The sequence below is a fragment of the Simochromis diagramma genome, unplaced genomic scaffold, assembly GCF_900408965.1.
Source record: "Simochromis diagramma unplaced genomic scaffold, fSimDia1.1 OVJJ01000618.1, whole genome shotgun sequence".
Taxonomy (NCBI): Eukaryota; Metazoa; Chordata; class Actinopteri; order Cichliformes; family Cichlidae; genus Simochromis; species Simochromis diagramma.
The window spans coordinates 10,239,981-10,254,229 of record NW_024387423.1 but is presented as its reverse complement, the minus strand read 5'-3'; positions in this window follow the sequence as shown (position 1 = coordinate 10,254,229).

Below are 14,249 nucleotides of genomic sequence, written 5' to 3'. Positions count from 1 at the left end.
TGATGATGAAGAGATAATCAGTGTTATTCACTTCACTTGCCAAAGCGAGGAGTAGTTCCCATAGCCCAGCTTTTACATGCTGAAGGCAAACAGCATAGAAGGGTCTGACAGTGAGAAGGAGTCCTCACTGGCTGCATTCATTTTTATTTAGCAAAGACACAAGCTTGCAAGAAATGAGGAGAGACAAGGGCAAAGTATGGTGGCCCTGAGAGGCCAAACGGACTGCAACTTAAGAAAACACCAGCAATAAGAAAAACACTGCAAAAGCACACAAAACACAATGGAAATAGGAAAAAAACAGATTTCCAAAAGCACAACGGAAGTGTTTCTGGGGAGACAATAACCCGACGGACCAGTTGCAGGAACCAAAATATACTAAGAATTGCGCTGGGAGACACTTTAAAGAAGTGGAGGATCGATTGGTTTTGTGAGGAAAGAAAATATGAGAGGTAAGTGTGTTAGCCTAACTATTAGCCTAAAAATCCGTCATCAGTATTATATGAATCATGATAAAACACACCTACCATGTTTTGGGTTCCTGCGACTGGCAACTAGCTATACAGTTGTATACAGTTGTTATGAAAGGGAAAACTGTCCATAGACGCTGGAACCATATTTTTTATTAGGTTGTAAAACATGTTTATTAATCCTGTAAAGTTCAGAATTTTAACATGGCAGTCTATGGGGACTTACTCTCTTTGATGCAGCGTCAAGTGGCCAGTGAAGGAACTGCAGTTTTTAGCACTTTCATCTTACTTTTTTATTTAGATTTTATGTTTTGTTTTGTTTTGTTTTGATGTCCTCCGTCATTTACATCAACGTCAGGTTGGGCCTCCTCTTGATACCTCCAATGAACAGCTACGAAATACAAGTCCAACATGTGGAATCGACTTCAGCTCTTTTGTCTGCTTAATTTGTTACTGAATAACAAGGGAACCTGTGGTGTTGTGAATAAGAAACCTAGAAAAACTGTCCTTGTCCAAAAACATATAGACCTAGCTGTATATTCTCCCTTATGTAATGTCAGAAAGCCATATCTTTCACTTAGCTGTCACTTCAACTGCTCACCTCAAAGTTGACGCTAGTTTAACTCATGTATCCACTCTGTGTCACCAACAGTTATTCTACCTGTCATCACTACTAGTCACTGTTCATCCCTCAACTCTTTTTTTTTTTTTTTTGCCTGTGAAAAAAAGGTGATTTATTAATTTGACACTTTTAATTCACATTTTCAAATGTTGTATGGAGAGCATGTCATCAGTGTCGCATTTGAATGCTTGAACTTGCCCCATAAATCAGGAGAGAAATACTTTTCCTTCCTGCTTATGAGCAAAACTGCCTCCAGAGGCCAGCCAGATGAGTAAAGCAAAATGATCTATTACAGATTACCACTGAAGCATGTGATGCACACACCTCTACTTCACGGCTCATGAACACGGCACCCAGTGTGCATAGGTTATCTCCGGCCAACAGTGCAGCATAATATCTGCCTGCACGTCTATTTTTACAGGCTCCTAGTGAGGACAAGGGGACTTTTTCTCCTTCCTTCTCCTCACTGCATGCCTGGATCTGCTTAATGCTGATGCGGCAAGTGACAATTACTTTTAAAAATACAAAGAAGCATTGTGCCCACCGAGGCAGCAAAGCAGAGAGTGAATTGGCTAATTAAATACATCCAACACTGAACCGTCAAGGGGTTCTCATTTCCTTTCTGCCCTTTCTCCACAAGTGCAAATGAAGTAGGCTCTAAATAACCCATTTGTTTCAAGCCCGCTGAGCAGACGGAGCTACTCCACATTACTGGCTACTGCCGCTGTTTTGAACATGTCAACAGACACAGTCACCCAGAAGCCTTGAGGAATTCTCCGTCTTCCCCCCTCTTGATGATAGACAATAGAACTGTCAAATTAAAAGTTTTTTTTGGCCAGTACCCCACCGTCTGTTGACACTGTGTGGCTCATTAGCCTTTTCAGGCAGTTATCCCATGAATAATATCAGCCTGAACAAAGGTCTACTACATATTCTGACTAATTAATTACATGTCCATGTTGGAGGGCTTTTTTTTTTTTAATGGTTGCTCTTCTTTTACGTGTGCAGTAGATTTAAGGAAGAAAAGAAGACGAGACTCAGCTGCAGCTGGCAAGGATTGTAATAAACTGACATTGTTGTGCATTGTTCCAGGTGCAAAATTTTCCTGTGGGATAGTTCTGGCTCTTTGCAGAGATATCACTGTCATTATTACAGCCCAACTGATATTACCATGCCCATAATATTCTTCTTCTTTTTTTTTTTGCCTGTCCCATTGGGCACAGTAGCAATCAGAATTATTGTTATTATTGAAGGCCAAGAAAATGCCCAACAGATTTATTTTCCCATGTGGATAAGCACCCCTTCCGTGAGCACCCCCATTTCCTGGAATCCACCAAGAGCAGGGGGCCCAGGCCCATCCGGACTGGGGCCGATAGTAGCAGCATCGCCAAGCCCCACAGAGCCCGGGGCAGCCCACATGACCCCACCGCTTTTTGTTTTCTTGGATGGGTTGGAGTCATGTGGCATCTTAGGATAATTTACTGACCAGTTTTACTGGAACGTTACTAAAACATTTTCAGAGATCAGCCTTGCTCTGTACGAGTGTTTCTGTGAGTAAGATCCACTTGATTCCCAGGATCCACCATTCCCCAGCAGAACATTGCACTATAACCACCTGTCACCAGGTTTTAATATAAACAATATCAAAATCAGCATTAGGGGTGGGGGGTAATGATACAGCAGTGTATCTAAATATTTTGCGTAGCAGTATTGTATGGGTGCAGGGACACCAAATATCAGTATTTTATGAAATAAACTGAAAACTCTGGGAATACTATGAACAAGAGGGCTCACCTCATGTGCCACTATCCTGAGATAACGTTAGCCAACACTGGACATACTTAGCTTGACAAAGCAAACTCTTAAATCAGAGCAAGCTAACGGCTCAGTCACATGAGTAACTAAATGGTTACCCAGAGCTTGAGGTTGTTGCACCTCAAGCTGTACTTTTGATATTAAGGGAACACAGAGATCGCCTGATAGGACCTGTCCTGTAAACAGTCACAGTCTGACTTGGACCGACTGCAATCAGTTTACAAATAATTGCTTTGCAGACAGATTGCCAATATGTTGCCATCAGTCTAAATGAGTCTTTATCAGTAAGGACATCTCCCAGGGGCTCAAGTCAATTAGCTGCCAGCTGACTGTATTCTGGTTATATTCCTACAGAACAGGAAGGTTACTGACTGACACCGGTCACTTTGTATTATTCTGATACATCATTCGTCCCAATTTATGTCCTCAAAATGTAACATTTGAGGACTTAAATTGCAGTTTAAAAACTGTGATAAATTGGAATATTTCATTGCAATACTCACAAAATGTTAAAAGTCGCAATCATGTAGTATTTTGATAAGTTAATATCGTATTGTGGGGTGTAAAAATGAACTTTTCAAGTGCCAACCAATCAAATTTGGTTTATTAAAATGCTCCATTGGTGCTCCTGGCCAAACTAATCACCTTACAAAAATGTCCAGAGAAAGCAAAGTAGCTGCTTATGTGTCCTGTCCATAAAACTAAACCTGATTATTTCAGTGAGTAATCACTCTGTGGTAATTGAGTTAGTAAAGTTAGTAACAGGGAGCTAGCTGTGGTAGTGTGCCTTGTGAGTGATGGTGCATAGCATAAGCACATGATGTTTTTATGTGCAAATCTTTTTTTAATACATTTATGAACTTCTCTCAATATGTCCACACTCTGATGCTGTGATTATTTCAAGGGCGCCAGACTCACCGAGAAGCGATGTGACCAAAATAAATAAAATAAAATAACATCATAGTAAAATGCTTCATAAACATCTTCAGGCGTTCTAGTGGTTTGGTTAGGCTGTGTTTTGCACAGCAGGGAATCAAAAACAATCATCCTAGCAAAGTCTTTTTTTCAACCACTGGAAATGCTCATATTGTCACGGCCGAGGCCGCCTCAAAGGTGAAAGGACTCAAATGCAGGACGCCGAACAGCACGCAAGTAGTTTTAGAGACGATGTTTATTTACTCAGTAAGTGTTCATAAACTGGAAAGTGAGGTTAACAAGTGCAAAGTGCCACAACTGAATCAAAGGGGTCTTAAGCAGCCTGGGCTAAGTGAGCAATCTGGTCTTGGTCAGTGGAAACAGCAGTTCTGGGGATTGGGCTGGAGGGAGAGTCAGACTTGGTCCAGGGAAAGGGTCAGAGTCACGCGGGTGGCCGGTGGTGACGTGGAGGGGTGAGTGGTCAACAAAAGTGGACAAACATCTTGAGAAAGTTGAGGGTAAACAGGAACGTTTCCTCTGGATGAGTCCGACTCTACCAGAGGAAAAGGGGAAAGATGCAGAGAAGTGTGTGGTCCGAAATTCCTGGCGTGGAGGCAGGAAGGCAGGCAGGTGGTTCAGGTGAACAGCCTGTGGGACTGTCAGGTGGTCCAGTGTCCGGGTTGGAGCTCTTCGGCAGAGATTAGTGTTTGGCAGCTTGGTGTGGCTATGAGAGAAACACACAATGAGACAAGGTAATTCACAAAGCAAGTGCGCCATCACGGTGGTGGCCTGCACTAACTAGAGTTAGCTGAGAATCTGGCGAAGAGAGGTTAAGTGCGCTGGCCTTATGAGTCCCCGGCTAAATTACCCACAGGTGTGAGCAATCAGCAGAACACTGAGGCCCCTCCCAGGGGTGGAGATGCTGGCTCGGAGGGAGACACACTGGCACACACCCGGACCATGACACATATTTGCTAATTAGAAATAGAAGTAGTTTTGCAAATATTCATCAGTAGTGAGCAAGAAAACAAATTAGCCTGATGATTACGATATATAAAAATGTAGTGCTGAATTTATCTAGAAGGGCTCATTGGCTATAGCTGTCCAGACACTTCACTGAAAATAACAAATATCAACCTCAGGCTGGTGCTAGAGAAGAAGTCACTAATTAAGATGAAGATTCACAGTCTCAGAATTATGTGTTTGTCTTCCGTTTTGAGGTAATCTATCTGGATATTGACCTGTTACTAGATAAGTGAAAATGTTGACCTGACAGTGGGACTAAATAAAAGTTAGAGGCTCATCAAAGTCATTGATGTTCTTAGACTGGGACTGAGAAGTAGAAATTAATACATTTCTTCGTCCAGAACTGCTTCACCCATCTGGAATAAATGTCCAGTAAATTGACACGTGACATCACACGTGTGGAATCATCAGGTCTGCAAACACCACAGTATGAATTTCAAATTGGATTTTCCAGGTCTGTGCCTTTGCTAATGGGTGTTGATATTATTTTCGGATTAAGCGAGACAGCGATGTGTGAGATTAGAGTATGACCAGTGTAAAAAGAAAGAGATCCCTTTGGGAGAGTTCAAGCCATAAAGCTTGTCTCATCTCTGAGGGGCAATGAGGCATTAGATTGAGTTCCCGTTTTAGTCACCCAGTCCTAATGGGTCATCTATCCTGAGAATCTTGGAGTTGTTCTGCCAAAGAGGAATCACACAAGCTTTGCTTCTCCTCTCTCTCTCTCTTTTGTCTGAGTCACTGTGAAGGTGACCAAGTAAAGAGAAAAACATCTTGAAACAGCCAAGTGATGTCCATCTGTAGTTTTCATAGGATTCCAATGGGATGGTGACAGATTGTTATTGGATTTGAGAATATTGCACTAATACAGAATTTGACCCTACATCACCCATCCTCTACTGCAGAAGGCAGTACCATTTAACTGCGAACTTAGACTCATATCCACCGATCAAGCATAAAATTATGACCATGGACACTCGAGGTGAATAACACTGACTATCTCTTCATCGTGGCACCTTTAAGAAGGTGGGCTATGTTATGGAGCAAGTGAATATTTAGTCCTTAAAGCTAAAGAATTAGAAACAGAAAAAATGGGCAAGTGTGAGGAGTTCAGAACTGCAGCTCTTGTGGGGTGTTCCCAGTCTGCCGTGGTCAAAATCTACCAAAAGCGGTCCAAGGAAGGAACAGTAACAACAATAACATGGTCATGGCTGGCCAAGGCTCATTGATGCATGTGGCCCCAAAGGCCCATGTGGTCTCATTTAACAGACAGCCGACTGCAGTTCAAAATGCCGAAAAGAAAAAGTTAATCCTGGTTTTGATAGAACAGAATATACAGTGCTTTCCTCTGCATAGCTGCAGAGCAGTCAGGGTGAATATGGTGACCCCTGTTTACCGCTGAAAGCACCAACGGTGAGCTAGTGAGCATCAGAACTGAACGGAGGACCAATGGAAGAAGGTGTCCTGCTCTAATGAATCAGATTTTCTTACATGGATGGCTGGGTGCATGTGTTGCTTACCTGGGGAACACCCAGCATCAGAATGCATTATTGGAAGAAGGCAAGCTGGCTGAGGCAGTGTGATATTTTGGCAATGTTCTGCTGGAAAACCTTGAATTCTCCCAACCATGTGGATGTTAGTTTCACACAGAGGTGTGGACTCGAGTCACATGACTTGGACTCGAGTCAGACTCGAGTCATTAATTTTATGACTTTAGATTTGACTTGAAAAAATGTTCTAAGACTTGTGACTTGACTTGGACTTTTACACCAATGACCTGGGACTTGAATTGGACTTGAACCGGTTTACTTGAAAAGACTTGATATTTCACCCCAAATCTAAAATTTAACACGCATATTATATAGAAAGTGTGCACCATTAAATTAATTAATTCATTTATTCAAACCACACTCCGTACGTATGTGTGCGTAAGCTGCAGCACAGCCAATCAAATTAACCAGATTTAAAAAAAAAACCCAAACAAAAAAAAAAAAAACGCTCAAAAATGTTATTTTTTTCAGGTACATAAACTATGAAGTAGTCAACAAAAAACCGAAATGCAATATGCAAAACATGCAAGAAGAGAATCACAGACAGAGATGGAACAACTTCCAACTTTGTCCGACGGTTGAAGTTCCATAAAGAACGGTAGTTTCTCTTTTGCTACGATGAGATAGCTGACTTCATCTAACCAGCAAATGTTGTCCAGGCTCCGTTGGTGATACAGTTTTTTTTAAATGTGTATGATATTTTTGTCATGCGATTTTAAAGCCGGTCCTACAAGCGCATCCAAGAATAACATGCAGCTTATCTCAGAACTGTCGGTGAAAATTATTCCTGGAGCTAAGTTTATTTGAGCTGCATTTTATAGAGGTGCAATTTCACAATTTGTGTATATTTTCTAAGTTCACTATTTCATCATGTGTTGAGAAAAATACAGATTTAAAAATTACATGGTCTAATATTTACATTTAGCATAACTGCAACATTCTTTTTTTGTTTTGTTTTTTTAAAAGACTCGAAAGGACTTGAAATTCAAAGTTTCAGACTTGTGACTTTACTCAGACTTTTACACCAGTGACATACATTAAGACTCGACTCTGACTTGCCTGACATTACTTGAGACTTGACTTGTGACTTGAGGATAAAGAATTGAGACTTACTTGAGACTTGCAAAACAATGACTTGGTCCCACCTCTGGTTTCACATATAGACCCTTACATACAGGGAGTGCAGAATTATTAGGCAAATGAGTATTTTGTCCACATCATCCTCTTCATGCATGTTGTCTTACTCCAAGCTGCATAGGCTCGAAAGCCTACTACCAATTAAGCATATTAGGTGATGTGCAACTCTGTAATGAGAAGGGGTGTGGTCTAATGACATCAACACCCTATATCAGGTGTGCATAATTATTAGGCAACTTCTTTTCCTTTGGCAAAATGGGTCAAAAGAAGGACTTGACAGGCACAGAAAAGTCAAAAATAGTGAGATATCTTGCAGAGGGATGCAGCAGTCTCAAAATTGCAAAGCTTCTGAAGCGTGATCATCCAACAATCAAGCGTTTCATTCAAAATAGTCAACAGGGTCGCAAGAAGCGTGTGGAAAAACCAAGGCGCAAAATAACTGCCCATGAACTGAGAAAAGTCAAGCGTGCAGCTGCCAAGATGCCACTTGCCACCAGTTTGGCCATATTTCAGAGCTGCAACATCACTGGAGTGCCCAAAAGCACAAGGTGTGCAATACTCAGAGACATGGCCAAGGTAAGAAAGGCTGAAAGACGACCACCACTGAACAAGACACACAAGCTGAAACGTCAAGACTGGGCCAAGAAATATCTCAAGACTGATTTTTCTAAGGTTTTATGGACTGATGAAATGAGAGTGAGTCTTGATGGGCCAGATGGATGGGCCCGTGGCTGGATTGGTAAAGGGCAGAGAGCTCTAGTCCGACTCAGACGCCAGCAAGGTGGAGGTGGAGTACTGGTTTGGGCTGGTATCATCAAAGATGAGCTTGTGGGGCCTTTTCGGGTTGAGGATGGAGTCAAGCTCAACTCCCAGTCCTACTGCCAGTTTCTGGAAGACACCTTCTTCAAGCAGTGGTACAGGAAGAAGTCTGCATCCGTCGAGAAAAACATGATTTTCATGCAGGACAATGCTCCATCACACGCATCCAAGTACTCCACAGCGTGGCTGGCAAGAAAGGTTATAAAAGAAGAAAAACTAATGACATGGCCACCTTGTTCACCTGATCTGAACCCCATTGAGAACCTGTGGTCCATCATCAAATGTGAGATTTACAAGGAGGGAAAACAGTACACCTCTCTGAACAGTGTCTGGGAGGCTGTGGTTGCTGCTGCACGCAATGTTGATGGTGAACAGATCAAAACACTGACAGAATCCATGGATGGCAGGCTTTTGAGTGTCCTTGCAAAGAAAGGTGGCTATATTGGTCGCTGATTTGTTTTTGTTTTGTTTTTGAATGTCAGAAATGTATATTTGTGAATGTGGAGATGTTATATTGGTTTCACTGGTAAAAATAAATAATTGAAATGGGTATATATTTGTTTTTTTGTTAAGTTGCCTAATAATTATGCACAGTAATAGTCACCTGCACACACAGATATCCCCCTAAAATAGCTAAAACTAAAAACAAACTAAAAACTACTTCCAAGAACATTCAGCTTTGATATTAATGAGTTTTTTGGGTTCATTGAGAACATGGTTGTTGTTCAATAATAAAATTATTCCTCAAAAATACAACTTGCCTAATAATTCTGCACTCCCTGTAGAAACGATATTCTCTGGTGGCCGTGGCCTCTTTTAGCAGGATAATGTGTTTGAGGACCACAATAACACTTTATTTCTTTATAATGTACTAGGAAAATGGGAAATATGTGCAGCAGTTTATCGAAACATGCACAAACACACATGGATATACAGTATACATTATGACTATCTTTATTTTCTTCAACACAGCCTGAACTGTGTTAGGTAGCTTTCTTATATAAGTAGTCTTCAGGATTAGTACTTCTGAATGCCATATATAGCACATGTTAGTGTGGTGTTTAATCTTCCTCATATGCTATAATGAGGCTGAATTTACTTATTTGAGTAAAATGTCTCGACAGCTATAGCTGTTTAACTTCTGTGACATTTTTCCAGTATTTTTGGTTTCTAACTAAATACCTGCAAGACTTTAGGTCTTAGCTCATACATTTGTGTTAGTATCTTAGCATGCTAATTCATAGTTCTCAAAAAAATTACCGTCACTGTGAGCATGTCAGTAATCTTATGTTAGTGTTCCAAACACTGCTGCACTTAAGTAATGACCACAAAGAGCCACTGGCATAACTGTCGTTTCTTAGTCGTTTCTGTGATCCTAATTTCAAAGTCAAACTGTCTTTCCCTCTGGCTTTTCTGACCCCATAAATATAAACCACCCAACCTTTGCATCCATACATCTCCCTCTGCAACTTCCCCATCTCTGTGATCTAATCAAACCTTGGGTCATATCCATGACTCTTCAGGGGTTCATTAGTTTGTCCATCGGTCTCAACAAGCTTCAGTGCTAACCTTGGAGCAAGCCTACACCAAGCCTTAAAGCAGGCTAAGGCCACAAAGTCAACATGCTCCCGGGGAAGAAGGATGCAGCTGCTTCAGCAAGCATAAAAAAAAAAACCCCATCTCAAAACAGACAAACAGAAAGCACTTTTAGAAGTTATAATGCTTGTGACAGCGCAATGACAAACGGAAAAGTGCTTACTGTCATGAGCAGTGGGTCCAGAGTGAGAATACAGTGGTGAGAATGAAGCTTGTCAAATGCATCAGCAATATTTCAGTTGTTGGGGTTCCAGGATACACATTGATATTCAGCCATAATGCAAAACCTCATTTCTAACTTTGGAAAGAAAGTGAGGTGGTAGGTGGGCAGACAGATACAGATTGAGCTGAAAGCTGTGGTGTGACAGGCAGAAGACATTTTGAGCTGACAGCTGGCAGAGGAGATGGAAGCCCTGCTGGAAGTGGGGTGTTAGGATGCTGCTTCTGCTGCCGCTGCAGCTTGATATCTCCTCCAGCCCGAGGGAAGATAAATCGTCTGTTGCTTCTCAGTTTGGAGACAGAGGAGCTTTTGCCTCACTGTCGGGGGGCAAAATGCTTATCAGTGGTTATGTTCAGATGTATTATGGTAAAATAAGCAGTTAAGTTTCCTGTTGCTGCTAATCTGCACACCAGGGGTAGATGCACAGTGTGCTCTAAAATCCCAATTCAAAAGGAACAAGTTTGTTTACCAGGTAGAAACAGGGCATAAAATCAAGGGTTCACACAAATGAAAACGAAACATGACTTTTTTTAGAGGTTGCTCCTGGATGTCGATGGAGTTTAGTTCCAGACCACATTTGGCTGATAATAGACTTCTGGTCTTAATTGAACTCATGCTTGTATTTAGTAAAGATGAGCATGAGAATGATAGCTACGTGAACTGGTGGGAGGACCTGAACGAAGGAGGTGCAGAACAGAAAGAAACAGAGGGAGGGACAATAATGACAGAACAATCTGTCAGACTTAAAACGTTCCAATCTGCCCACAAATTTGATCTTGTCTTTTTATTCATGATAGACAACAAATAAGTAGTGAATTTTTCTGGGATGTTGGGATCAAAACAGAACGTTTTGCAAAGGTTTACCTCACATAACTGTGCTCAAGTGAACTGTCCTTATAGTAAGCTACCAACTATCTCAACTTTTTCCTTGTCCATAAGCGAGGAAAAAATGACCATATTTTGACCAAATAGGTAAGTCTGCTTCCTTGAGATGAATGCTACTCACACTCCACATTGATTATGGTATTGGTTAATGCTAACCTGCTAACATTTGGCAAGAAACACAAATACACTGCTGCAGCAATGGCTCTTTTTTGTGGGCCAATCTGAAAGTTAGCATTGCTAATACCTTATTACTGCAGAAAATAAGTCCTGGCAAACAAATGTTTATTACCCTTGTAGTTCTATTTTGCCAGATAGTCTCCACAATTAATGCAACTTTTATAAACAAAAATGCAATTTCCAAAATAAATTATTAACCTATGGTATGTAAAACCTTCAAATTCATCTAAACCCAGACCTCATTCCAAAAACAAAACAAAAAAATTTACATGTACTTTGACTCTTCTAGCTGAAAAGTCAGGAACATCAATGATATTATAATTAGGCCTCAGGGAAACGACTTAATTCATTGGAATTCCACCCAATAGTTCTGGAGATGTTTCAATGAAAACCAAAACCATAAACCTCAATATTTCAGTCTTGACTAAAACATATTTTTTTAAAAAACAAAACAAAACTGTAGACAAAATTGAAGCATTCATCTTTTCAGCAGTTCTAGGACACCAGAAAATCTGTAGCCAAGGAGAGAAGAAAAGAATAGGGCACATACAAAATTGCAATATTGCTCAGAACATTTCTCTGCTGTCCTCCCCCTCTTTTTCTCCAGGAGTTTTAGCTGATTCTAGCCTCAGGATAAAGATGCCTTCTGTTTGTGTAGCAGACCTGACCTCTGAAACCCTGCAGCAACACATCCTTCACATGATGAACCCAAGAAAAGTGGAAACCTGGAACCAAAGCAAATAATAGGCAGAGACACATTCCCACTGGCCAACCAGGATGGTCTCCACAGTTTCTGTGTGTGCCTTCATGCCAGTTTGTGTGTTACCCATTGCTTCTTGCCAAAGCGAGGCTTTTTGTCTGTTCCAATATATTTCCAACAATCTATCTTTAGATGGCATTCAGTTTGATGAGTCCGGTTTTCTGAATGGTTCCAGGATTGTGCACATTATGAGCCTCTTGAGGCATTGATGTTTTGAGGTTCGAGATTCCCATTTCCTGGTACCTCTCCCAAATTATACTACCTTCCACATGCAGGTGTCCCTAGGCGGCCTGCTACATCAGACAGAAGCCTTTATTCAGTCGGGGGGGGTTATCGCTGAGACTGAACACCGACCCTCGTATCCACTGAGTTGGAAGGGAGGACAGTTTGACAAGTTGAGAAAGTCATTTCATTTCCTCTCTGTCAAAGTGCCGCTTTCCTTTTCTATTGCAACACTTTCATACCTTCCAGAGAGAAAACGTGAGTATAATATTTCTTTAAGTGTGCTTACCTTTCTTTGTCTATTTTCAGCAATGGAGGGTGACAGAAGTTCAAGCGAAAGACCTTGAAATCATAGAGGATATGTGGGATTTGACTTAACTAGCCCCTTCTAAAGTTTTTAGTAATGGTTAAAATGCAGGTTGCTTCACTCGAAAGAAAACCTCGTAATTCCACAATCATGAGAAAAACAATTCCTGTTACATTTTGGACACAGAGCATATCTTTGCATTGTTCTCTCAAAGAAAAAAAAAAGCACATTTGAATGTTGGACCTGCTTGTCTCCACTGCTTCTCATCTATAAGAGAGCCTGTCCGTGCTGTGCCTCTGGCTGGGGATCTTGCAGTGTATTGTGTCGACTGTAATAGCTCCTGTAACAAAGTAAGAAATGATTCACTTCAATTTGCTGAAGGCTACATGCGTTGTACTGTGCTGTATGCGGTGAATGAATCACGGCCACGACACGCAGCATTTAATGTAATTTTTGTGGAGGAAAGAGGGCGAGGGAGAGGTTTTTATATCTACTTTAATTGCAGTGCACGTTATTATCAAGAGCAGTTAGCAGGGACTTTTTCAACAGTGATGGCTTTATAATTACTATACAGCAGGTTTGACTGTCACCCTTGGCAGTACCATACAGTGGCCTCTGCACATTTTTATAAAATGATCATTTTAGCACACTGACAAATCGAACCATTGTAAGAAAGTAGGAGGAATGTCATTTGTCACCCACACTGAGTAGAAAAGGCCAATTAAATTCATAAACAGCTAGTTGTTAAAGTTTTCCTCTTTCCAGCATTAGGTCACAAACAAGCAATATGTTTTTACCTAATCTTGACAAACATACGCCTAGCTCAGTTTTAAAAGGGATGAGATTTTGCAATATTGAAAAGTAACCGCGGTGCTCTATGATTAATGGAAAAGAGTGTATGTCTTAAAGGACCTGTAGTTATAAGATATGCTGCTCTGCCAGTGGAAACAGTCCTATGCAACTCTAACTGACCTTTGTAAAGAAATAACCCAGATGATTTCATCAGCTTTTTTGCAGTACCGCTGATATCATCCAAAAAGAACTGGTATTTAAGTTCAAGCATAATGAACCAAGCTGTAATACCTCAGGATGAAAAAGTAAGCCAATGTGAAAGGGACCAAAAGCTGTAGCTCCTCAAACAGCCACTTGAACCGGATTTCTGTTTGTGCTCTTTGTACCTTTTGGAGCATTTAAAATTAATTATTCGTTTAATGATATGGCCTATAGTGTCGTACAAACAGTCCAAGAACACAAAAAGCTAACTCCCCTGCTCCTTGCTCCCAAGGAAGGACCAATGATGCCACAGAGTTTGCAGTTTTACAACCGAATATTTTATTTTTCTTTGAAGGTAGGAAATGTCAGGGTGGGTGTTGTAGACCGTGTTGTTGTTAATGTATGTTTGGGGGCGTTGCACCCTGGAACCTTCAGAGGTTTTTCAGGGTTTTCCCTGTCGGAATGTTATGTGAAAAACATTCCTGTATGTGTTGCTACTAGCTGTGGTTGTTTCTAAAAGTGGTCAGTAAACGTCCTAAAAGTGGCACCTGAGTGTCCGAGCATTTTTATCGTGAGGTTATAGCAGTGGGCATGAACAAAACAACCAATAAAACGCTCTAGAAATGAAACAGAACTAACTTACCTCTCATGAGAAATCCAACAGAAAATACAGGCCTCTTACCTGTGTCCCTAACCTAAACAGGAGAAAAAAAGTTTTGAAAGAAAAAGGCTTCCCACCCC